Below are 27,138 nucleotides of genomic sequence, written 5' to 3'. Positions count from 1 at the left end.
AATCAACATACTCACCTCCCCCCACAACCGCTCTGTCCACACCTCCATCACCGTTGTCACCTACTCTTTCTCTTGCAGAGGCCGCGCCCGCACTCCAGATCCGCGAGGAGGAAGTGCGGCAGATGTTCCGGAGACCAAAGATCAGGAAGGCACCGGGCCCAGACGCCATGTCACCGTCCTGCTTGAAAGTCTGTGCTGAACAGCTGGCACCCACCTTTGCACGGATCTTCAACCGTTCCCTTGAGCTGTGTGAGGTGCCCTCGTGCTTCAAGAGCTCCACCATCGTTCCGGTGGCCAAGAAGCCCGCCATCACAGGTTTGAATGACTATAGACCTGTCGCTCTGACATCTGTGGTCATGAAATCTTTGGAGAGGTTAGTGTTGAACCACCTGAAGGATGTCACGGGCCCCCTGCTTGACCCCCTCCAGTTTGCCTACCGGGCAAACAGGTCGGTGGATGATGCGGTCAACATGGGACTGCACTACATCCTGCACCACCTGCACACCCCAGGAACGTACGCCAGGATCCTGTTTGTGGACTTCAGCTCGGCGTTCAACACCATCGCTCCTGACATCCTCCAACAGAAGCTCATCCAGCTCGCGGTGCCTGCCTCCACCTGTCAGTGGATCACCAGCTTCCTGGCCAACAGTGTGAGGCTGGGGAGCATCACATCCGACACCCGGACCACCAATACTGGCGCCCCTCAGGGGTGCGTCCTCTCCCCACTGCTCTTCTCTCTCTACACCAGTGCTTCTCAATTATTTTCTGTTACGCCCCCCCTAGCAAGAAGAAAACTATTCGCGCCCCCCACTCCCCACTGTGACTATCCATCTCTGCATAACATTTTATCCTTATTAACATTAAAGAAAAAAAGAAAGACATATGGTCAAACTTACAAAGAATAACTTTATCAAATCGTGTTTTAAGTCTGCAACAGAAAAGATTTTAAGTGCATCAATGCCTGAAATTAAGAATAAATAAATCCTTGTTTAAACTGTAAACATGTTTGACCAACTAATTGCACCATTGCAAAATTAAATAAAATCAATAAATAATATTTAATAATTATAATAATAAACTACAAAAACTAAAAAAATAATAACTTATTTATATTCAGTTCAGCAACATTAACTCAGGAGCACAATATATAAAACACTTGAACCTACAAAACAAGGTGAATTAAACAATTTGTGCTCTTTTTTTCTTTCTTTTTTTCATCAAAATGAGGAGGAAGTCAGGTTTAATGGCTACAATGAGCACGTTTTGCAGTGCACAGCTAAAATGTTGCACTGTCGCAAACGTGACAGAAGTAACAATGAGAGCGCTACTGCCGCCTACTGTAGTAAATGCGCAATTACACTTTATTCTAGTACTGCCAAAAAAAAAGCCTGTTCCCCAGGGTCACACGCGCCCCCCCAGGTATTGCACCGCACCCCCCAAGGGGGGCGCGCCCCACTATTTGAGAAGCACTGCTCTACACCAACAATTTCTCCTCAGGTGACTCTCCTGTGAAGCTCCTGAAGTATGCGGACGACACCACTCTCATCGGACTGATCCGGGACGGTGACGAGACTGCGTACAGACAGGAGGTGGAGCGGCTGGTCCACGAGCAGCCAAAACCACCTGGAGCTGAACCTGCTCAAGACCGTGGAGATGACAGTGGACTTCAGGCGAGACCCTTCACCACTTTCACCCCTCACTATCCGCAGTAATACTATTCTCTCCACAGACACCTTCAAGTTCCTGGGAACCACAATCTCTCGGGACCTGAAATGGACCGGCCACATAGACTCTGTCCGGAAGAAGGCCCAGCAGAGGCTGTACTTCCCGAGACAGCTCAAGAAGTTCAACCTGCTGCGGGAAGACCTTCTACACTGCCGTCATCCAGTCTGTCCTCTGCACCTCCATCACTGTCTGGTTTGGATCGGCCTCCTAACAAGACAAGCACAGACTGCAACAGACAGTCAGGACTGCAGAAAAGATCATTGGAATCAACCTCCCATCTATCCAAGACTTGTACCTGTCCAGGACCAGGAAACGTGCAAGTAACATCTCTATAGACCCTTCTCACCCAGATTACAGTCTGTTTGAACTACTCCCCTCCAGACGGCGTTATAGAGCTCTGTACGCCCAAACCAGCAGACACAGAGACAGCTTCTTCCCCCAGGCTGTTGCTCTGATGAACTCACACCACTCTTAGAGTCTCAGAGTCATTGCTGTGCAATAACATCCCGCTCTCCACACCTTTTTTTGAATTGTCTACACTATTTGTACTGTGTCCTCTCTGCATCCTTTGCAGCCTGGTCATCCTGGAAGAGGGACCCTCCCATCTGTGGTCTCTTCTCAAGGTTTCTCATTTGCCCTAGTTGGAGTTTTGAGTTTTTCGTTGCCCTCCTGGGAGAATATTTGTCATTTTTCACACGTCCTGAGTGTTGTTAGTTACCAAAATGTTGAACAGAGGCTGTGATGTACCGAAGTCAAATTCCTTGTTTGGCACGCTCAAATATGGCAAATAAAAATTCTTGAATCTTGAACCTTTACTGTTCACAAGCACAATCACAAGTACAAGTCATCTTCATCCATAAGCACATCAGTCTTTCCTTGTTAAAACACAGCAGCCCTTCAAAACAAAATGTGCTCCATCAACTTTTAGTTTCTTAATAGACAATGATGGTATTTATTTACATATTGAAACACACGTCCACCTCCTTCAATGTTACACGTGAATGCACATACAGAGAGAAGTTTTATTCATTTTGATCAGGCTACATGAAGCAAAATATAACGGTGAATGTAATTCTCATTAATGGAATAAATTACTCCTTTTGACCAGCAGGAGGGGTTGTGTGCACCTGAAGCCTCGAGAAATGAACCTATTTGCAAACCGTTTGGTGGGAAAGCCTCAAATCCCAAGTGTGCCAGTTTCTTCACTAAAGAGACGAGAGTTCTTTGTTACAGATGTTTACTGTGATCTTAATTCATTGACATCACAGCCACACCGTAGAACTGGTGACAACACATATTTTGGCCTGCCAGTGAACAACCGGGTACTTTACTGTTTTGACTTAGTAGCTTCGCGATGACGCATCCTAGGTCGGCCGTTAACTATTGCGCTGTTGCATCACGTCACCTTCCCGCTTCTTTCCCGGAAACAGGAAGTGCCCTCGAAGTCTAACTTACCACCGGTTTCTATCGCAACTTAATATCAATAAGACAGTGCTACAAACTATATACAAATAACAAGGAACAAAAATAAATTCACACAAAAATAATTTGCACACCATGCAAAATTTGAAGCTTCGCCAGAGCCACAACAGCTCCGCCCAGCGGCGAAAGACACAACTGCTTCGACTTCGGCAGTTACACCAAGGAAGCCTCATGTGTCCATCACTACTCAAAAGCGTTCAGTGTGTCACAGCACTGTAGACCTAAACTCCGTGTGCGTACTACTGCGCAAAAGTTTTGTTTTAAACAGAAAGAACGCAATCCCCCACTAGCAGAAATTATGGAGTCGAGATTCCCACATTTGGGGAATTCACAGGGGTCAGTATGTGGCATTAGCATCAGTTGATACATGCAACCGTAACTTGAATTGGTAGTCTCTTTATTTAAGTCGTTGCCTCAGAGCCATTTCGGGTTATCGCTTCTCGGTCTTTTGGCTAAGATCAAGTGTAGTATCTGTTCTTATCAGTTTAATAGCTGATACGTCCCCCATCTGGGGACCACATATTTAATTGATTTATTTGGAATAGGGATTTGGAAAAGGGGCTTGCCCCGTCCACTCCACGCATCGACTTGATATAGCAGTATCTCCAGGCACGGTGCACCCCCTCTCCTGGTCAAATCAACAGTTCAATATGTAAGAAAACCATTTCAATCCATTCGCTTCATTCTTACAGGGTTAAGCTGTCAATTATGACTTGATGGGGTCTGATCTAAATGTAAGACGTTTCGGCTTGAGAGGCAGCAAGAATTTACGTAACCGTTCTAAAATATAATTAAAATGTGTTTCTTTGCTTGAGATTTTCCTATCATTGTTTCAAGAATTTTAATTACAATTCTTATTCTCAAACTTTCATGAAAATGTCGTTTTCAAAACTTGTTCAGAAAAAAAACAATTCAGTGGTAATGTTGCAGGTTTTCATCCATCCATCCATTTTCTGAACCGCTTAGTCCCCACGGGGGTCGCGGGAGTGCTGGAGCCTATCCCAGCCGTCATCGGGCAGTAGGCGGGGGACACCCTGAACCGGTTGCCAGCCGATCGCAGGGCACACAGAGACAAACAACCATTTGCACTCGCACTCACACCTAGGGACAATTTGGAGTCGCCAATCGGCCTACCAAGCATGTTTTTGGGACGTGGGAGGAAACCGGAGTGCCCGGAGAAAACCCACGCGGGCCCGGGGAGAACATGCAAACTCCACACAGGGAGGGCCGGAGGTGGAATCGAACCCGCACCCTCCTAACTGTGAGGCGGACGTGCTACCCAGTGCACCACCGAGCTGCCCTGGAGGTTTTCAATAAATACAAATTCATAGTTTTAGGGTTCTCAGGTTAAAAGAGGCAATGCGTGATGGGCATGTTTTTGCAGATATATTATTTCACTTTATTTTGTTGGGTTGCTGCCATCACCACTAGATGGCGACTCTAAGAAAAAGGAGGTGAACAAAGGCGCGGGTAGGGGCAATTAAGGGTAGGAAAAGAAGCAAAGCATGATGGTCGTCTTTTTTAATCTATTTTTTACTTAATTAATTTATCATGCTTTGGTTTTGTAATGACTAAAGATACTATATAAAAAGTTCTACAAATCCTGTTTCATCCACTGAGTGTGTATGTGTGCCACACGTTTGGCGAAATTAAGCCCGTGACTGAAGATGGCGTGTGCGGTAAAGACGGCGGCCGGGTAACTGATCCAATTCATACTTACCTGGCAGGGGAGATGCCGTGATCAAGAAGGTGGTTCACCTAGGGAGAGGCTCAGCCATTGCACTCCGGTTGTGCTGACCTCTGCGAATTCTCCGAATGTGGGAATCTCGACTGCATAATTTCTGGTAGTGGGGGACTGCGTCCGCGCTCTCCCCTGGTTTTACTGTTTAAAGCAAAAAGTAAGCGCAGTAGTACGCACATGGAGTTTAGGTGCTGTCACACACTGAACGGTTTTGAGCATGTTATTAATTGTACTCTGGAACTGTGCATTTGCTTGCTAAACTGTATGTAACAAATTAGTAAATGCAAAATACTATGTAATTACCACTAGTGATGTGCATTCCAGTTCTTTTAGGTGAACTGAATCTTTAGAATCAGTTCACTCAAAGGATTCGTTCAAACGAATCGTTCAATGAATCTCTCTCTCCCCCCCCCCCACACACACACACTGATACGGCTTTTTTTTTTTTTTTTTAAATAACATCCAGTGGCAACAACCCATACACATCAAACAATACAACTACACAACCTATATATAATAATAATTGGCTCGGGTAATTGACACATTTCTTTCTATAATACAACACCTACACACTGATCCGTTGGCAACAGTCTCTCACCCGGTCGTGAACGAGAAGTTGCGTCACTTATTCGTTCGTGAACGGGAAATTACGTCACTGACTCGTAGAGTCCCTCCTCCATCTAACGCTCGCTGGCGCTGCTGATTGGTCGTTCGCGAAGATTCACGAGTGAGTGACAGACAGCATTGCCGCTATGCCATTGCCAGCCGACACACTTTATGCCGACGTTGATGTTTTAATTTTGTATTTGTTGGCTTGTAGTTGATGGTATTATATCGAATGTGTTTGTGTTTGAATAAAAGGTTGAACATTTGTTAATTTAAGCAGTTAAGCAAATGTCTGATTTTTATGTTTTGATTGGCGAATATAAAAACAAGAAATAAAACACCAGAAAAGTTATAACATAAATGTTCATTAAAATAATAGTAATAATAATAATAATAATAAAAGTACGTCTCAAACCAGCAATCTAATGTGAAACTGCAGTCGATATATTAGATAACAATATTTAGGCATATATATGCATTCACGTTATTTAAAACCTACTATAAGTCAATCGTAAATTAGACTTAGACTTAGACTTAGACAGAACTTTATTGTCATTTTGTCAACGGTGTGTACAAAACGAAATTTCGTTGCATACGGCTTTCAGCAATGTAGAGGTATTTCGGCTGGTTATAAAAAAAAGTGACATTCTATATAAAAATATGAAAGTACAAAGTGCAGCAGTGATAAAGTATGTGAACAGTGCAGGAGACAAAAAGCAGTATTTACAAGTGTGCAGAGGAATGCTACGTTTGAATGTTCAGCAGTCTGACGACAGCAGGGAAAAAACTATTGCAGAACCTGGTGGACCTGCAGCGGATGCTGCGAAACCTCTTCCCAGAGGGCAGCAGGGAGAACAGTCCATGGTGGGGGTGTGATGGGTCACTGATAATATTTCGGGCTCGGGACACGCAGCGCTGGGATGACAAGTCCTGAATGGAGGGAAGAGGAGCCCCGATGATCCTCTCTGCTGTCCTCACCACTCTCCTCAGGTTCTTCCAATCGGAGGCGCTGCAACCTCCACACCACACCGAGAGACAGCTTGTCAGAATGCTCTCTATGGTGCTTCGGTAGAACGTCCTCATGATGGGTGGGGGCAGGTGGGCTCTCCTCATCCTCCGCAGGAAGTACAAGCGCTTCTGTGCCCTCTTGACCAGTGTTGTGGTGTTCACAGTCCAGGTGAGGTCGTCTGTGATGTGGACTCCCAGGAATTTAGTGCTGCTGACCACCTCCACAGCTGAGCTGTTGATGATCAGTGGAGCGTGGTGAGGCTGGTTCTTCCTGAAGTCGACGATGATCTCCTTCGTCTTCTCCACATTCAGGATCAGGCTATTTTCTCTGCACCAGCCCACCAACTGCTCCACCTCCTCTCTGTAGTCCAGGTCGTTGTTGTCCCTGATGAGGCCCACCACCGTTGTGTCGTCTGCAAACTTCACGATGTGATTGGTGGTGAACCTGGGGGCGCAGTCGTGTGTCATCAGGGTGAACAGCAGGGGGCTCAGGACGCAGCCCTGAGGGGAGCCTGTGCTGAGGGTGATGACATCGGAGGTGTTCTGTCCGACCCGGACTGACTGAGGTCTGTTGGTGAGGAAGTCTAGCAGCCAGTTCCGAAGGGGGGTGCTGAAGCCCAGGTGTTCCAGTTTTTCCACCAGATGTTGTGGAATGATGGTATTAAACGCTGAGCTGAAGTCCAGGAACAGCAACCGCACGTGGGTGTTCCTCTCCTCCAGGTGAGCCAGGCTCAGGTGAAGAACGGAGGAGATGGCATCCTCAGTGGAGCGGTTCTGCCGGTAGGCAAACTGGAACGGATCGAATGTTGGGGGGAGTCTGGAGACGATGTGATCTTTGAGCAGCCTTTCGAAGCACTTCATCATGATGGGAGTCAGTGCCACAGGTCTGTAGTCATTCCATGAGGTGATTTGAGGTTTCTTCGGCACCGGAATGATGGAGGCAGCCTTGAAGCACACTGGCACTTTGGCTTGGTCCAGCGAGATGTTAAAAATGTCTGTGATGACACCAGCCAGCTGGCCTGCACATTCCTTGAACACCCGCCCAGGTATGTTGTCGGGGCCTGGGGCCTTACGTGGGTTGACTCTTCTCAGAGTCTTCCACACGTCGGCTGAGTCAAGGCAGAGGACCTCCTCTTCCTGGTGGGGAACAGTTTTAACTGCCGGAGTGTTGTTTAGTGCCTCAAAACGCCCAAAGAAGTTATTTAGACCATTTAGGAAGTCAGCATCAACCTCACCCACCGGGGGGGAGGGTGAGTTGTAGTCCGTGATCGCCCGTATGCCTTGCCACATACTCCTGGTGTTATTGGCGTCGTGGAAAAAATCCTGAATTTTTCGACTGTGGCTTCGCTTCGCTAGCCTGATGGCACGGTTCAAGTTGGCTCTCGCTGTCCTCAGTGCCTCCTTGTCGCCAGACTTGAAGGCTGAGTTCCGTGCTCGCAGCGTATGACGTACATCCTCAGTCATCCAGGGTCGTTGGTTGGCTCGGGTGATGATGTTCTTAGTGGTGCTGACGTCCTCGGAGCATTTGTTGATGTAGGCTGACACAGTCATGGCGTACTCATCAATGTTGATCTGATTGTCATATGTTGCTGCTGATTTGAACATGTCCCAGTCAGAGCACTCAAAGCAGTCCTGGAGTGCCTCCATGGCCCCCTCAGACCACACCCTCACCTGCTTCACTGTGGGTTTTGCTCTGATCAGCAGGGGCCTGTATGCAGGGGTTAGCATAACAGATAGGTGGTCTGAAGAGCCGAGGTGGGGGCGGGGGGCTGCTCTGAATGCATCCTTTATATTGGTGTAAACCAAGTCCAGAGTGTTCTCTCCCCGAGTTGGAAAATCCACGTGTTGGTAAAAATGAGGGAGAATAGTCTTCATGCTAGCCTGGTTGAAGTCCCCAGCAATGATGAAAACCCCCTCTGTGTGCGTGGATTGCAGCTCACTAATTGTCCGGTAGAGAACCCTCATGGCCTCTTTAGTGTTAGCGCTAGGAGGCACGTACACAGCCGTGATGCTAACAACAGTAAACTCCCTGGGCAGGTAGAAGGGTCTGCAGTTCACAGTCAAAAGCTCGATGTCCGAAGAGCAGAAGCTGGCGACAGATCTAGCATTTTTGCACCAGTTGTTGTTGATGTAGACACACAGCCCACCTCCTCGGGATTTACCGCTTAGCTCGCTGTTTCTGTCGGCGCGGAATGTAGCGAGCCCCTCCAGGCTAACGGCGTTGTCCGGCATTGATGAGTTCAGCCATGTCTCCGTCAGGATGAGAGCGCAGCAGTTTCTAACTTCCCTCTTTGAAGAGAGTTCCAGTTTTAGATGGTCCATTTTATTATCCAGCGAGCGGACGTTGGAGAGGAAGATGGATGGAAGCGGCGGTTTGTAGGGGTTAGCTCTCAGCTTAGCCGTTAGCCCACCTCGACAGCCGCGCTTTCGCCGCCGGTCACACCGCCTACGCTTACTCCTCCTCCGGCGTGTGCTGCCCGGCGAGCCCGCTGCGTCGTGAGCTCCTGGGGCTAGCGCCCTGAGCACTCCGAGGCTACGCAAACAGACTAGGGTAGTTGTGGCTACGTGTCCGAAAACACTCGATGACCGTACCTCCAGCAGGCGCTGGCGATCATACGCTAATCTACTGGATGGATAAACTAAACTTTGAGTTGTTTGTAGTGTCCTAGGCGACATATTTAAATCTACATTCTGGCTTGCACAGTTCACGTCAGGAGACGCAACATATTCACTGACTGATCCGTTGATGCACAGGAAGGCAGTTCACTCATTGACTCGTTCGCGAATGGGAAAGCCAGGATTCGTTCCCTCACTGATCCGTTCTCGCGGTGAACTGGAAATGCCAAATACTCAGTGAGTGATTCACTCAGTGAATGATTCACTCAGTGAGTGATTCACTCAGTGAGTGATTTGTTCACTCAGTGAGTGATTTGTTCACTCAGTGAGTGATTTGTTCACTCACAGATTCGTTCGTTGGTGAACGGCAAATGCAATTCACGACTCGTTCGTGAACGGGAAGTTACGTCACTGACGCGTAAAGTCCCTCCTCCATCTAACGCTCGCTGGCGCTGCTGATTGGTCTTCACGAGTGAGTGAGTGAGAGACAGCATTGCTGCTATGCTATTGCCAGCCGACACACGTTATGCCGACATTGATGTTTCAATTTTGTATTTGTTGGCTTGTAGTTGATGGTGTTATTATACCGAATGTGTTTGTGTTTGAAGAAAAGGTTGAAAAAAAAACGTTATGCCGACGTTTGTTATTTTGGGGGACACCAACTCATATAGCAACGTAAAACACATACATATTGTCATATAAAGCAGTTAACCAAATGTCAGATTTTTATGTTTTGAATGGCGAATATAAAAACAAGGAATAAAACACCAGACAAGTTATAACATAAATGTTTATAATAATAATAATAATGATAATAAAAGTACATCTCAAACCAATCTAATGTGAAACTACAGTCGATATATTAGATAATAGCATTTAGGCATTTTGTTTGCATACACGTCATTTAAAACCTACTATAAGTAAATCGTAAATCTACATTCTGGCTTACATAGTTCACGCTAGGAGACGCAACACGTTCACTGACTGATCCGTTGATGCACGGAAAGGCAGTTAACCCAATGACTCGTTTGCGAACGGGAAAGTCAGGATTCGTTCCCTCACTGATCCGTTCTCACGATGAACTGGAAATGCGAATCACTCAGTGAGTGATTCACTCACTGAGTGATTCACTCAATGAGTGATCCGTTCACTCACAGATTCGTTCGTTGGTGAACGGCAAATGCAATACACGACTCGGTCGCGAACGGGAAGTTACGTCATTTTCTTCTTCGTATTGTTTTAAGGCTTTTTACCGTCCTGGCCCCCCTCCTCTTCACCATCTACACAGCTGACTTCACCCACCACACATCAACCTGCCACCTCCAGAAGTTCTCGGACGACTCCGCCATCGTCGGTCTCATTAACAACGGAGACGAGACGGAGTACCGAGAACTGAATCACAGATTCGTGGACTGGTGCCAGCGGAACCGGCTCCAGATTAACTCTGGAAAAACAAAGGAGCTGGTGGCGGACTTCCGCCGGCGCAAAGTCCCCCCCTCGCCGGTGAACATCCAGGGAACGGACATAGAGATTGTGGACTCTTACAAGTACCTGGGTGTTCACCTGAACAATAAACTGGACTGGACTGTTAACACTCAGGCCATATACAAGAAGGGCCAAAGCAGACTCCACCTGCTGCGCAGACTGAGGTCCTTCGGAGTGAGGGACGGCCTCCTGAGGACCTTCTACGACTCTGTGGTGGCGTCCGCCATTTTTTATGGGGTGGTCTGCTGGAGCAGCGGCATCACTGCAGCGGAGAAGAAGAGACTGGACAAGGTGGTGAAGAAAGCCGGCTCTGTCCTGGGCTGCAGTCTGGACCGGGTGGAGGTGGTGGGGGAGAGGAGGATGGTGGCTAAGCTGTCCTCCATCATGGACAATGTCTCCCACCCCCTTCATGAGACTGTCAGAGCCCTGGAGAGCTCCATCAGTGACCGGCTTCATCACCCACGATGCACCACCGAGAGGCATCGCAGGTCCTTCCTCCCTGCTGCCATCAGACTGTACAACCAGGCCGATCACTGTAGCTAACGGACAATAATAACATGCAATAATGACGTGCAATAACCATATGTGCAATCATATGTGCAATATCTGTCTACCTCAACTCTTCTTACCTGCTTTTTTGCACTGTTTTTCTTCCTTTGCACTATTTTTCTATCTAATATTTTTTTATCTCCACTGTATATTATGTATTGTGTATGTACTGTCCATATTTTTTAATTATATATATCTTTTACTTTTTTAATCTTTTACCCCCTCCCCCGCATGCGTGTGTGTGTGTGTGTGTGTATATGTTAAGTGTACTGCTGCTAACACAGGAGTTTCCCCATTGAGGGAATAATAAAGGATTATCTAATCTAATCTATCTAATAGTAGACCAGTTGACCCCGTTACATTCCGATTGGTAGCCCATGTGACATGGATCTGAAGACTGAATGTCAGTGATTAATGGAATAAATGGAATCTGGTTGGCCTAAGGCTCCTAATTCCCTAACTTCAAGCCCTAACGCTAACTCTAAAACCCTAACAATAACCAAACCCTAACAATTAACCCCTAACCTGCTAACTCGCTAACGGTAACCCCTTCACCTTTAACCCTAACCTCTAAAGGTAGTGCCCTCTAAACTTGAAGGCAGGCATATACGAACCAGACCAGCAGATTGCCCCATTTCAGTACTGTTTTAATAACGTTTACAGATGATTAAAATCCACATAATAGTTATACGCGCATGTGTTCCGTGAGCGTTCCCCTTTCTGCCCCCTCCCTTTCCTTTCTCCCGCCAAGCAGTCCATCTTGCCCTAACACAGGGCATGTTCCTCGTTAGTATCGTGGATAGTATCTCTGCTTGTCGTGTGAAAGACCAGGGTTCAGTTATCAACCCAAGTGCGTTAACGTATGTTTGCAGCAGAGTTATTATATAGCTGCATTGGTTGTGCGTGCGTTTGAACTTAAGTGAGTGACCTGTAAGTTTTTCAAAATAAACTCAAAGTTTTATCTGTAGCCACCTTCTACTAAATCAGTGGTCCCCAACCTGTTTTGCACCACGGACCGGTTACGTGTCAGAAATATTTTCGTGGACCGGCCTTTATATAAATAAATAATACATTTATATACCGTATTTTTCGGAATATAAGTCGCGTTCTTTTTTCATACTTTGGGTGGGGGGGCGACTTATACTCAGGAGCGACTTATATGTGAATTTTTTCACAAATTTTTACTTGATCATTAACACTTTACTTACTTACTAGTATAGTTGATCACTTCACATGTAATTTTCATTTCAAACCGCATAAGGGCGCACTATGGCTGTGGAATAATTGGAGCCTCACTGACAATGAGTTCCATTCACTGACTTCCAAAGTCGGGAGATTTAGTGATTTGGAGTGACACAGATTATTCGATAAACGTATTATTTATGTTATAGTTATTTGATATGTAATTTATTTAGAGTAGCAACGTGTATGTTGTTAGACTTCAGTAGTTTCCGATTTTGTAGGGAGGCCGTGAAGGCAGCCGGGGGTGGGGGGGCGGAACGAGCGATCCTGGGCGCTTGCGTGTGTTGGCTCACGTGTTGAGCTCTTGATTTGTGAAATAAAGAGCCGGCCTGTTACCAAACCCACGTCTTGCTTGGTACTTCGGTAACGCTACAATATAGTTATATACGTAGATCTGTGGAATAATTGGAGCCGCCAACTGACAACGAGGCTGACATCAGCGCCGCACGTAGGTCCGGAATCGCCATCTGTTTATTTTTGGGGGTTTTTGACACGGGATGAATATTCCGGTGGATTTAATGATTTGGAGTGACGCGGATGGTTTGTTAAAATTGTTGTTTATATTACATTTATTTAATATATCTAGTCTGACGTCTGTGGCACACGTAGTCTTTCCGGCGTCAACTTTTCTTTTCTTTTTCTTTTTTCTCAAATGACACGGAAGACGAAGATTCTGATGGATTGATTGATTTGGAGTGACACGGATGGTTCGATAAAATTGTTGTTTATATTATTGTCATTTCATACATAGTTTATATATTGTTATATGGGCCTGTAGAAAATGTTTAACTGTAACGCGCCGCTGATGTCGGACTTGTATACATGAAGGAGAACCAACTCGATCGATGGCTTTAATAATTTGGAGTGACACAGATGGTTTGATAAAGGTGTTATTTATGTTATAGTTATTTGAATAACTGTTATTGTTACATCAGGCCCGTTCTCAGCTTCTCGTTTGTGTTTATGTCACGTTAGCATACCGTATCGTTTAGCCTGTTGTTGCTCGTTCATGTCTGTTCTTGGTGTTGGGTTTTGTCAAATAAATTTCCCCCAAAATACGACTAATACTCCGGAGCGACTTATATATGTTTTTATTTTCACTTTATTGTGCATTTTATGTCTGATGCGACGTATATTCCGGAGCGACTTTTAGTCCAAAAAATACGGTATGTGCCTTCTTATTTTTACTTTGTGTATTGTTTCCTTGAATGTTTTATTTGTCTGTGGACCAATTGGGTGTAATATGTCTTGTCTCCACCGTGGGATAGTAGGAAACGCAATTTCGATCTCTTTGTATGTCTTGACATGTGAAGAAATTGACAATAAAGCAGACTTTGACTTTGATAATGCGTTACAGTAGTCCAGGCGCGACATAATAAACGCATGTATAATAGTTTCCGCATCACCAGTAGCGAGAGCCAGTAGACCGAGATAGCTTGGGACGGCTATACGTCTTGATTGGCTCATCGCGGTTAGCAAGCCGCTTGGGGCTTATGCTAACGGGGCTAGCGGGCTGACTACAGTCTGCATCTGTGTCCGCCACATCTAGTGTTATCGCACTATTCTGCTCTAGCTGGCAGACACGTCCCTCTAGCAGGGACAACCTATCTAAGAGAAGGGTGCAATTGGTGCACAAAGCCGTACAAACCTCTTGATCCGCAGCCATGCTTACGTGTCCGATGATCGACGGTAGACAAACAGCCACGAAGCCTCCGCTAAGAGCCAAACAGTGACGTGGTTGAAATGGCAGGGATTGACGGTCCGCGACTTTCAACAATAGTAAACTCCCAAAAGTGGAGTAAAAAACATAAAAAGCGCGAAAGAACTAGAAAAACATATAGAAATGTTGGAATGTAGATCGTCTCTCTCGTGACGCTGCGGCGCTCTACGTGGCAAACCGGAAGTATGATTCAAAGTGAGGTTATAAAGATAGAAAATAACGAAAAGTAGGAGAGAGCGAGTCACCGAGGTGGCCATCCGCGGTGCCATCTTATGATGTAATGATATAAACCAATGCAGCTATACAATAACTCTGCTGCAAACACAGGTTAACGCACATGGGTCGAAAACCTGCTTAAATTCTACTTTGCACAAAGAAATAAACTCCCCGTTAGGGAATCGAACCCCGGTCTTCCGCATGACAGGCGGAGATACTCTCCACTATACTAACGAGGACTGTTCTGTGTAGAGGGGCAATTTGCTACTTGGCGGGAGAAAGGAAAGGTGGGTGGGGGGGGGGGGACGAGAACGCTCACGGAACACATGCGCGCGTAACTATTATGTGGATTTTAACCGTCTGTAAAGGTTTCTAAAACAGTTCTGAAATGGGGCAATCTGCTGGTCCAGTTCGCATATGCCTGCATTCAAGTTTAGAGAGCACTACCTTTAGGGGGAGTATTAGAGATTAAAGGTGAGGGGGTTATGGTAGGCGGGTTAGCAGGTTAAGGGTTAATTTATTAGGGTTTGGTAATTGTTAGGGTTTGAGGGTTAGCGTTAGGGTTTGAAGTTGGGGAATTGGGAGCCTTAGGCCAACCAGATTCCATTTATTCCATAAATCACTGACATTCAGTCTTCAGGTCCATGTCACATGGGCTTCCAATCGGAATGTAACGGGGTCAGCTGGTCTACTATGGGGCTCATTGGTGCAGGGGAATGATTCTCGCCTAGGGTTCTTTGATTACCCGGGTTAAACTCCCGGACGAGCTCTTCTTTGAAACACTGTTGTCTATTGTTGTGTGGACTGTTTGATAGGCCAATGTTACACAGAATGTAACATGGTCTGCGAGCTTTCTTTGAGGCTCGTTGGTCTAGGGCAGGGGTGTCAAACTCATTTTTGTCGCGGGCCACATTGTAGTCAAAGTTTCCCTCGACGGGCCATTATGACTGTCAACCCAAATAAATAAACGGTTCATATTATATACAGTATAAGCTACAAAACAAACTGACAAATAATTGTTTTTTCAAATCAGACTAGTGGAAACTTTTCAAATATTTCAAAAATAATTTTAAGAAGATTCTTAAAAGTTACGACAATTTGCAATTTTAGTATGACGTAAATTTAATGCACAATTTGTCGTCGCGGGCCACAGAAAATGATACGGTGGGCCATAACTGGCCCCCGGGCCTCGAGTTTGACACCGGTGGTCTAGGGGTATGAATCTTGCTTTGGGTGTGAGAGGTCGAGGGTTCAACTCCCAGATGATCCCTTTGTTAAAACATTGCTGTTGATCAACTAGCCCCATTTCATCTGAGGTGCATGTCACATGGGCTGTCAATTGAAACAAAACGGGTTGAGTTAATTTACCTTGAGTCTCTTAAATCTGTTGTTTTGATTCTCATCACTTGAATCCGCCGTCATGTGTCATCCATTGCGCCACTCACCCTACAAGACTGTATCGACTGTAAACTTGTGTGGAAAACTGTCATTGTCCAAAGGAAGGCTGTTTAGCAACAGTGACCAGCAGACAAATTCAACAAGGTAATTTGATTATACCATAATCCGGATTTGAATCGCACTCAACCATTAGCCACTACACGATCATGGCCTGTATGCAGTAGCGTAGTTGTGCATATTGGCCATGATCGTATAGTGGTTAGTACTCTGCGTTGTGGCCGCAGCAACCCTGGTTCGAATCCGGGTCATGGCATGCTCAAATTACTGCGTGGAATTTGTCCCTTGCTCACTATTGCTTTTGGACAATGACGATTTTCCACACGTTTGCGGTCAATAGAAAATTGACCTACAAACTTGTAGGGCGAGTGGCACAATGAATAAAGCATCATGGCATGTTCAAATAATGTCACCCATTTTTATTTATTTTTTCATTTTTGCAAAAGTGTTACACACAAGCTTACAAGCCACATATTCCCGTGGGGCTCATGGAGCAATGGATAACGCAGCTGTCTACAGATCAGAAGATTCCAGGACTCCTGGCCAGCTCACATGCCATTTTGTGGTCAACATTAGCTATGTGTAATTTATGTGAACTTTTGGGTTGAAGTAACTCACAGACACTGTCAACAAATAGCCTTTTCAATTTTGTCTCATCTCAAGTCTTAGGGATCATCGGATCTGCGTAGTTATTGGATAGTTCCACCAACATTTTAACATCAACATTCTTTCATGGTCTGCCTGGGTGTCGTGGCTGAAGATCCTAGAGAAAAGACCCTAAACATGCAACTGCATATTGGCCATAATTTAGCATTGAGGCGGCTGCAACCCCAGTTTGAATCTGGTGAATAGCAGAATAAACTTGTTGCAGTTATTTTTTATTCACCCTAAACAGTCTTACGTTGGACCATGACAAATTTACATACACACAAGCTTACAGAAAATGACAACTTCCCGTGGGGCTAGTGGCTTGTTCCTTGCTCTGAACGCACAGCCAAAACGATTCCCAACACTTACTATTCAAGTCCGAACCCATTCCTGTGTGTGTCGGGGGGGCAAAGGAACCAATCAGATGGCCCGAATCCATGCATGGCGGATGACGGCAGTGATCAACACAGTGATATTTGAGAAGTGAAATGAAGTTTATAGGATTTGCAGACAGTGTGCAATCATTATTTAAACAAAAGTAGGCAGATGCATACAATTGAAAACCCCAACAGAAAAATGACATCAATATTTAGTAGATCCTCCTTTTGCAGAAATGACAGCCTCTAAACCAGTGGTTCTTAACCTGGATTCGGTCAAACTTTAGGGGTTCGGTGAGGCGGTCTCAGGGATTCAGCACAGCCTCCACTGCGGAGGTCCGAACACACCTGATTTATAAATTCGTGATAACGCATATCTGAACTGGTCTCGCAAAGGCAACAGCAGAAGTCACACTGATTTGCTGGTATGTCATTTGTCGTGAATTCATGCATTGTGTCGGTTTTAATCTTTGAACAAGGTGGTGTTCATGCACGGCTCATGTTGTGCGGCAGTAAAAAACATCTATGTCTTGAATTTGAAAAAAAAAACCCAAATCACTAAAGAGGGGTTCGGTGATTGCACATAAGAAACTGAGGAGCAAAAGAGGAGACAAAGGGTCTAAAATGCTATTTGGTTGGAGTGATCAGTTCTCCTTTGTTCCAAAATTCAAATTCTGTTTTAATAGATAGGCAGCCTTCTGGAGGAGGACCACGCCTTGAAAATGGCATCTCCCTTTCCTGCTGGCCCGAAGTCCTCTCTCCTAGCCTATCTATCAGCTTAAAATTTGACAAAGTCCAATTCGAAGACTGTAGAAATCCATTTTAGTAGATTTTGGTCCAATCTCAAAAATAATGAAAAATCCATCTTCATTTTAAGGCGTTCTTGGCTCCGGGCACGCAGTGCCAGCGTACCGGCGAGGGAGAAGAACCCTTTTCCTGTCCTCATTGATATGGAATGCCTAGTATGAACTAATTTTCACAGTTAACACTGCGTTAACGTGACAATAAAGGAATTCAATTCAATCTCGACTGCGTAATTTGTGAGAGTGCGGAACTGCGTCTCCCTGATTCGATTGAACTTCAGCTGTCGGAAAACTGCCTCGTCGGCTGGTGTCTCGACTGCTCTCCTTTGCCCTCACAAGCCTGACAGGGAGCTGTATGGCTGCAGACTGGTTGTTGGTCTCTTTTCTGCTGTTCTCGAGAACTTCAGCCAGCTTCGTCAGGACTGGGTCGTGGCGCCATCTGTAGCGTGCCTGTGTCAGTGCAGCCTGCCAGTAGGTGCTGTAGGCTGGCATTCGGTGCGCTGCACAGGGGTCCCCCTCTTTGTGGCCTTGGACAAGAATCGTGGAGGCTCTCCCCAGCCAAGCCCCGCTCTCCCTTCATTCACCTTGCCAATTCTTTCCTGATGTTGAAGCCTGCCGATAGCGCCACAAGTGCATTTCGCACAGTAGGATCCAAGGATCCTATTAGCTCAAGAACGAACCTGGCCTTCTCCTACTCATAGCCCAAGGTATGGACTGGATCGGCAGTTGCAGCGTGGTTACCCTGAACAAGCCTGTGTCAGAGAAACCTTTCGGTAGACCTAGCCATTTCCGAATGTAGGAGTTGGCTTAGTCTGTCCAGTCCGTTCGCTGTTGATCTTGCTCATCTTCAGTGGCCACATGGCCCTTTGGTACAATGTGAAGTTGTAGCACCGCAATTTTTGCTTTCCGGGTAGCTGGCTCTTGTCGATGATTGCCAGGCCTTCTGCGAGTTGTTTCTTCTTTGTTACATTATAAACAAGGCGGTGTCGGACAGCACTAACCTGGTTGCTGGTGGGGAAACCAGCTATGTATCCTCCGATTTCAAAGTTTTAATATGATTGTCAAGAAAATTCCATACAGTAGCCTAGGAATTAGGTAGTGTGGCCGAGCGGTCTAAGCGGTTATTTATTTAAACTCCAGTCACTCCTGACTTGTGGGTTCAAATCCGAACACAGCCACTTCTGCATCAATTTAGGTCTGGTCTTTTTGCACCCTAACCCTAACCCTAACAGAGAAAGAAAGCTCCGCTTTCGCAGAGCATCAAAAAATTTAGATAGATTCTTATTGTTCCTCCCCATGGAAATCTTGAGTAAAAGGCCAAAGATTTATTCGATCTGAAGAGAAATATGAGTGAGCTGATAATATGGGGAAAAGTTTATGTTTAATGTATCATGATATAGTGAGAGCCCTTCTGGTTGCTAGCAGGTCTTTATTCTCCCGCCATAGAAAGGCTAAGAACATCAAGCCCGGGTGGAATAAATGGGTAGCTGACCATGCAGAGGCCAATGAGGCCCACAAGGCTTGGGTAATAGCTGGTAGGCCCAGACAGGGACCTGTCCTTGAATATAAAAAGAAAATGAATGCCAAGTACAAATATGCATTACGGTACATAAATAAGCAAGAGCACGCCCTAAGTGCTCACTCTTTGGCTGATAATCTGTTTAATAATGATGTTATTAATTTTTGGAAAGAGGTCAAATCCCTGAACAGGGCTAAAGCAGCTCTCCCATGTAACATAGAGGGAGAGGGGGTAACAGATCGTGTGAGCATGGCTGACCTCTGGAGGCAGCATTATTCAGCACTATTTAACAGTGTGAAAAGCGAGCCCTATCATGTAGGCATAATTGAAGAGGAAAGTATTTGTTTTAATTGTCATGAGGTGTCTATTGCCGGAGGACAACTTTCTGACAGAAAAGCCAGTGGTCTGGATAACATCACAGCAGAGCATTTAAAGTTAGCTGGCCCCCGATTGACAGCGCTGCTGTCTCTCTGTTTCTCATGGCTTGCTGACTCACGGTACTCTACCTGACTCCATGATGTCTGTAGTTCTGGTCCCTGTTATAAAAGACAAGGCTGGTAAAGTAGGATGTATTGCTAACTGTAGACCAATAGCTCTAGCGAGTATACTCTCCAAAGTTTTAGAAAAAATTACTTCTTGACGGATTAAGTGTATACATAACTACCGTATTTTTCGGACTAAAAGTCGCTCCGGAATATACGGCGCATTAGCCATAAAATGCACAATAAAGTGAAAAAAATATATACGTATATATAAGTCACTCCGGGGTATAAATCACATTTTGGGGGAAATTTATTCGAAAAATCCAACACCAAGAACAGACATGAACGAGCAACAACAGGCTAAACGATAGGTATGCTAATGTGACATAAACACAAACAAAGAGCTGAGGACGGGTCTGACGTAACATTCAGAGTTATTCAAATAACTATTACATAAATAACACGTTTATCAAACTATCTGTGTCACTCCAATTCATTAAATCCATCGATCGTCCTTTATGGAAACGATGCCACGTACAGTGCCTTGCGAAAGTTTTCGGCCCCCTTGAACCTTTCAACATTTCGCCACATTTCAGGCTTCAAACATAAAGATATAGATTTCCCGAGAATAGGTAACCCACAAGGCAGTGGGGGTTTGAGAATCAGGGTTTTCCGTCCCCTAGATGGATTGCCCTCCCAAGCTGACGAGCTCCATCTACCCGAAATATAACGATATATAAAGTATATATCAAATAACTATCATATAAACAACAATATTATCAAACCATCTGTGTCACTCCAAATCATTAAATCCATCAATCAAATTCCTCGTCCTTTGTCAACAACGCCGCGCGTGCGCTGCTGATGTCAGCCTTGTCATTATTCCAGGGCTAGAGTTAGGGTTAGGGCTAGTTTGGACTAGGTATATAAAAAGTCTGCCGCACCTGAGGACCGAACTCTTGACCTTCAGGTTGTGAGACTGACATTCTAGCACCTGCACTATGAGGCTGTGCAATTGCGGTGTTACAATTCTTTTTTACTGTAAAATTGATCCAACCACCGGCCATTTCAATCAAACTGAACTTCACAGAAAGAAAAATTGACTTTAAGTCTGAGCATTCTGAAACTAGGGTTTCCAACTCAGGTTAGGGAGGCCAACTAAGGTTTCTAACTGTGGCCAGGGTTTCCAACTGGGGTTTCCAACGAGGATGAGAGTTTCCAACTAGGGCTAGAGTTAGGACTATATAAAGGTGTGCCCCGTGTGAGGGTCGAACTCACGACCTTCAGATTACTAGACTGACGCGCTACCGCCTGCGCTAACAAGGCCATGAGCAATTGGTTTTACAAAGCTATTTTACTGTAAAATTGATTCAACCACCGGCCATTTCAATTAAACTCAACTTCACAGACAGAAAACTTTATTCTATTCTGAGCAACCTACTATCTTCTGAAATTGACAATGATTTTACTGTGGACTATGGAAAACAGCGCCCCGTGTGAGGGTTGAGCTCACAACCTTCAGATTTTGAGACTGATCCACGATCACTTGCACTAATAAGGCTATATTTCAATGGCATAACAATTCTCTTTTACTGTAAATGGATTAATCCACAGGACATGTCTGTAACAACTGTGAACTTCACTTGCTTCTGAAGGCTGGGGAGTCATCAAAATCATTGCCCTGTTTTCACTTGATGCAATTTTCCCCATGGCTATGTGGCCGAATGGATAAGGCGTCTGACTTCGGATCAGAAGATTGCAGGTTCGAGTCCCTTGTAGTTAATTTAGTGTGTCATGCAATGGAATTCAAACACCTTAAATATTATAGGAATGCCAGACATGGGGACTCGAGTCACTGTGACTTGGACTTGACTCGAGTTGATGACTTGTGACTTTACAAAAAATGAAAAAACTTGCGACTCGACTTGGACTTGGAAGTTAAAGACTCGGGACTTGACTTGACTTGAGAAACGATGACTTGAATGACTTCCGTGTTGTTTAGTTTATGTTTTCAGTTTGAATATAAAATGAATAATACATTTAGAAAATATTACTGATAACACGGTGGGAGCGCAGGCTGAGAATGGCGTTGTCATGATTGGATCACTACCCTGTCAATCAATCAGTCGTGCCCTGTCTACCTACCGAACGTGTTTATTGGAGAATCACGCCCCTTTATATCAGACATGCGCAAACATGTCAGCGGGAGCGGTACCACGAGTCAACAATTTACCTTTTGGTGGCATGTCTGTTCTTGCTGTTGGAGATTTCTTTCAGCTCCCTCCTGTGAGACAGTCCAAACCTCTGTGCGTGTACGATCCCACGCGGCTGGACAACTGGCGTGACAACTTCAAAACGATCACACTCAGCGACATCATGAGGCAGAAAGACGATGTCGCCTTTGCTGAACTGCTGAACCGACTCCGCGTCAAAGAAAAGTCTGATGAGCTGTCGGAACTGGACAGAGCTCTCTCCTTGCGACGAGGTACACTTCCCCAGAAATGTGTCCAAAGCATATTCTGCATGTTTTTGCCACCAATAAACGGGTGGATGGATGGCCATAACTCCGCGATGCTGAATCTGCTTCATAAGGACATTGTGCAAATTGACGCCGATGACTACAAGAAAGACAAAGGAACTGGCAGAATGGCAAGGCAAGCTTCCCCTGTGCAAGGCGCTAAGAATTAGCTCCCGGACTCAATCAAAGTTGCCTTCGGTGCTCGTGTTATGATCACACGCAATATTGATGTTCAAGCAGGTCTGTGCAATGGGATGTTTGCAAAAGTTGTCAAATTGGTGAACTATCCAAATGAAGCACGTGTCCAGAAACCTGGGTTTATTAAATAAACCGGAATTGACCTTATTTCAACAAGAAGTGCCTTAAATGAAACCAGAAGTGACCTAAATATAACATTTGCTCTAACTTTTACAATTTTTGTCCGTTTAGACCCGTTTCAACTTTTGAACTCCAAACTGAACCTCTTGAACCTGTAGCTTTCGTTTTGTTCCAAATTTAAAAAAATGTTGCCGCAATTTTTTTTTAAGATTCCCATTCATGGTCTTCTTCGCCTTCACACGCAATTTCTCCAGAAATTGCATTTTCTAGTTCTTTTTCTAGTTTATACCATTTGGTCCTTGCAAAAGTTAAAAAGCATTAAAAAGTAAACGCAACTGAAAATATTTTGTTTCTTTAAATTCTACTGACATAATTCCATTTTACACTTTAATTTAATCCTCAAAATGTGACGACCTGTTAACCAGATTTAACATTTCTAGCGTTTCTGATCATAAAAAAAGTCTAACGTTCGTATTTTTCTGTAGCCTTGGACACTTGTCCAATAACATACGACCACCAGGATGTTACCTGCTCACTCCGATCTTACCACCAACACCCCAAAAAGCAGGGTAAATCCTCAGTTTCTGCAAAATGTATTCCTTTGAATGCCCACACGATGGTGACATGCGTTTGCTTGTGCTTTTAATTTTCCAGCTGGACAAAAGAACCCCAGACTCCTTCCAAGCCGTATATCAAAACACCACCGAACGCGTTTATGTTATTTATGAAGGAGCAGCGGCCTTTTGTCAAAGCTCAACTTGAAAATTCAAGCGGAGAGCGTACAGACACCGCATCCGGGAATAAAATCTTGGGGCAGATGGTAAGTACGATGCGCACGCATTCACGCGCGCGTGTTTTTTTTTTTTTTTTTTTTGACACTTTCTCATTAAATCCACAGTGGAAGTCGCTCACGCAGCACGAGCAGGAAAAGTACTTTAATGAATCGGATCGGCTCAACCAGATCCATGCCAGCTTGCACCCGGATTGGTCCTGTCGGGATAACTATGTGAGTTAGAATCCATCGGAACAATTAAAAAAAAAAAAGTGTTTTTGTGTGAAATGACATGATTTTGTGTTTTGTGCAGGGTCAAAAGAAAAAGAGAGTGTGGTGCAGTACCAAAAAATCCGAACGCACCAATAATGTCCAACCGCATGCTTCTTTGATGGGCAATAATAATACAGGTACGTCTCAGAAAATGTTTCTTTGAATTTTTTGAACTGATCACCTGACAGAGCGTGTCAATCCAAACTGAGCATTCTGTTTAGTGATGGAAGTCTCGCAGTGAATCTCATCTCGGGAGTGACTGCCGTTTTTGTGTTTGCAGTGCGTGTACCTGACATCCCTGCACCGGCACCCCCCTCTGTCACGTTCAGCCACTTTGAGGCACCCAAAGCGGACCTGACTGGCCACTTGGCGGTGCCGAGGCAGCACTTCTTGCCAGATACGAGCATTTGGCAGGCAGGGCCTAATGAGGACCCTGGCTGCACCATCGGTCGGGGTTTTGAGTTGCCTCCATCTTCGTCCTCATCCTCATGCATCAGCAGCCTGTATGAGAACGACCTGACGACCTCTGGCCTATTTAAGGAGTTGGAGGAGCTGGAGATGTCCACTAGCTCCTTCTGGGATTCACCCTTGTGTAGCAGCAGATTGCATGAGGACGAGGAAAACCTGACCTCCGGCCTATTTAAGGAGTTGGCCGAGGTGACCTCGGACTGCTTTTCGAGTTCACCCTCAGACACCAGCAGCCTTCATGAGGACGAGGAGGATCCGACCTCTGCCCTTTTTAGGCAGCTGGTAGCTTTGGAGGCAGCTGAGGCGTCCTCAGCCTCCTTTTTGTCTTCCTACCTCATTTAGGGCATGGAAACAGAGACACAATGAATTGATTCTTTTTACGAATGTTTTGATATACATGATAGATTTCTTCTTTTTATCTGCTTCTATTTATAATCTATTAACTGTTTCCTTTTAACTCTTTTAATGACCGATTGGTCTAACTTTATTCTTAATATTTTACAATTGCAATTTACCATTGCTTTACAAAAGTTGTTTTATCTGTTTTATCTATTTTTAAAATGAATTTTATTCGGTGTAAATTTCCCTTAAACACAAATGCACTTGATTTTAAGATACGAAATGCGAACTGTACATTTTAAATTTTTATTGATTAAAACACTTGTGTTATAAAAATGACCTTGTTGTCTATTTTCAAAAAATGTTTGTCAAACTTTTTTTAACACGCAGGCACGTTGCGACTTGACGGTAGATGATCAACATATGTCACATTTGATGGGGACACGATCCCAACCTGCGGCCGCAGAAGATTAGTGTCTGGCGGCTTTACAAATTTTGTTGTAAACTTCGGGGAGAGCGTCCTTGCAGCCGAGCTCCTCTCTGAATTTCTGATACAGCTGCCCGTCAAACATCTCCCAGAACTCGTCGCGGTCCATGTAGACGTCGGCGTACACCATCTGGAACCTGCAAAGTCAACACAAGAACCTTAGAAAACATCTCTGAGTCATTAAGCTAGAAAGCAAATGTCGTCAAAGGAATTTGAAATATTTGCGTGGTTAAACTTTACAGCAGAAATACAAAATCTTGAGCGACGTACCCGTGGACGTCTCGAACAAACTTCTCCAGCCGCCTCGTAGATGCCGTTGCCTCAAAGTGTTTGACTTTGGGCTCACCGTAGGCACCGATGTCCACGTACAGTTCCTCCTCGTCACTTTTGGGGTGGACCATGCCCCTGCCGGGTGGTAGGAGGAACGGGCAGAGCCAGAGAGGGTAAACCTGAACACAGAAAAAACATTTTGTTCGAAGGGCCGTGTCGAGAGGTGGCTCGCATAATCCAAAATCTTTTGTCCATCTATCTGTCACAGCATTTTGGCGAAAGTCAAAATGTCTTCTCTACCTGGATGTCCTAATATTAAGAAGAGTATTTGTATCTTTAAAGAGAAATACCTCCTTTACCATATAACGACTCTGTGGAGCGTGTGTGCAAAATTGTCAAAAGGAACAGAGAAAGGTATGAGAAACACAGTCGAGACATTGACAATGCCATCCAAGAGGTGGAGGACAGTGGGCTCGTCATAAACGAATGGTGCCACCTGGCTCCCGAGAGTGAGTTGCAAAGACTCGAATGCGTTGAGGAAATCAATGCAAGAGAGGACCCAAATGACACCGTGGAGGAAAATGTCCCGGACTATAACGTCAGGTCCGAAACAACACAAATGTCCAGAGATGGGACCAAGTCACACATGTGCAAGTCTCAAGTAAGTCTCAAGTCTTAACCTTCAAGTCTCAAGTAAGTCCCAAGTCATTTTTTTCTTGGGCAAGTCAAGTCAAGTCCTTAAATAGGTCAAGTCAAGTCCAAGTCAAGTCCTTAAATAGGTCAAGTCAAGTCCAAGTCAAGTTAACTGTAGTTTTTATTTGTTAACTTGCTCCATATTACTATATGTGTCCCCTTTCAGCAGTCTCTATCCAAATACACAGTGTAGGTACCTATTAAAAGGGTAGTCCCGATGAACATGAAAGGCAAAGATTGATAATCCGCAAAGAACTTTCCATGGTCATCATATGTACCTAACGGCTGCGCCGAAAGAGTTGGGCCAGAAGAATAGAGCGGAACTCATGCAGAAGTGCATGAACACCACCTTGTCATATGATGGCGCCGCGGATGGCAGCCACGGTGAGTCGCTCTCTGTTTCTTTGTCTTATTTTGTGTGTTTTCTGTGTCCTCTGCTGTCCATCCCGGATCACTTTTACCAGAGAAGCGCTGTTAAACATCGGACAGTCTTCTTCTGGTATTTTCTCTCCTGTTCTCTCCGATTGAGACTGTTTGTCGGAGATTCTAGCCGGAGCGGCGGTGCTGTACAAGCTAGCGCGACGACGGCGGCGCGGAAAAGAGCCGGAGCACTCGTAAGGCTGAGGCAGAGAGGGTTCCGTTCTGCCCTACCGTCAATTCATCTGGCGAATGTCCGCTCCCTGGCGAACAAGATGGACGAACTGCTGCTCCTCACTTCAAGGAACACGGACTTCAGCAGATCCGCCGCGCTGTGCTTTGTGGAAACGTGGCTCAGCGAACGAACCCCCCACCACGCCGTGGAGCTAGCGGGGTTTCGGCTAACGCGGGCAGATCGCAGCGCGGAGCTCTCCGGAAAATCAAAGGGAGGTGGTCTCTGTTTCTACATTAATGAACGTTGGTGTCCTGATGTCACGGTGTTGAAAGAGTTTTGCAGCCCTCTCCTAGAAACACTTTTCATAAACTGCCGGCCGTTCTATTCACCACGGGAGTTCTCCTCGGTCGTCATGGCGGCTGTTTACATTCCACCACACGCACGGGCGAGTGAAGCCACGCAGATGCTCGCTGACCAGGTAACAGACATGGATAAACTTCTACCAAATTCATTAATCATTGTTCTGGGTGATCTCAACAGGGCGAACCTCGCACACGAACTCCCCAGATACAGACAGCACGTAAAGTGTCCCACCAGAGGGGCACAGACTCTGGACCACTGCTACACCGTGATCAAGGATGCATACCACTCTGCGGCTCGTGCAGCTTTAGGACTCTCGGACCACTGTCTAGTTCATCTGATCCCGGCCTACAGGCAGAAACTAAAAACTTCTA

At 45.3% G+C, this 27,138-nt stretch overlaps 1 long non-coding RNA gene and 5 other non-coding genes across 6 annotated transcripts; 3 read left to right on the top strand and 3 right to left on the bottom strand.

Moving 5' to 3' along the window:
• Positions 1–1,281: 1,281 nt before the first annotated feature.
• On the bottom strand, positions 1,282–19,232 carry LOC119137923. The gene is made up of 3 exons (XR_005101031.1): positions 19,221–19,232; positions 3,066–3,072; positions 1,282–1,474 (listed from the first exon to the last, which is right to left on the bottom strand). It is a non-coding gene; the product is annotated as an uncharacterized LOC119137923 (long non-coding RNA).
• LOC119138853 lies at positions 3,640–3,832 on the top strand. The gene has a single exon (XR_005101261.1). It is a non-coding gene; the product is annotated as a U2 spliceosomal RNA (small nuclear RNA).
• On the top strand, positions 4,920–5,083 carry LOC119138846. Its single transcript, XR_005101254.1, has one exon. It is a non-coding gene; the product is annotated as a U1 spliceosomal RNA (small nuclear RNA).
• Positions 16,030–16,101, top strand: trnah-gug. Its single transcript has one exon. It is a non-coding gene; the product is annotated as a tRNA-His (tRNA).
• LOC119138872 lies at positions 18,914–19,027 on the bottom strand. The gene has a single exon (XR_005101275.1). It is a non-coding gene; the product is annotated as a U5 spliceosomal RNA (small nuclear RNA).
• A 1,695-nt stretch (positions 19,233–20,927) lies between the features above and the next one.
• On the bottom strand, positions 20,928–21,000 carry trnat-agu. The gene has a single exon. It is a non-coding gene; the product is annotated as a tRNA-Thr (tRNA).
• Between the last annotated feature and the right edge of the window lie 6,138 nt (positions 21,001–27,138).

This window comes from Syngnathus acus, chromosome 19 (assembly GCF_901709675.1).
Source record: "Syngnathus acus chromosome 19, fSynAcu1.2, whole genome shotgun sequence".
Taxonomy (NCBI): domain Eukaryota; kingdom Metazoa; phylum Chordata; class Actinopteri; order Syngnathiformes; family Syngnathidae; genus Syngnathus; species Syngnathus acus.
The sequence above is the reverse complement of the archived record's forward strand: the minus strand, read 5'-3'. Positions and strand labels throughout refer to the sequence as shown.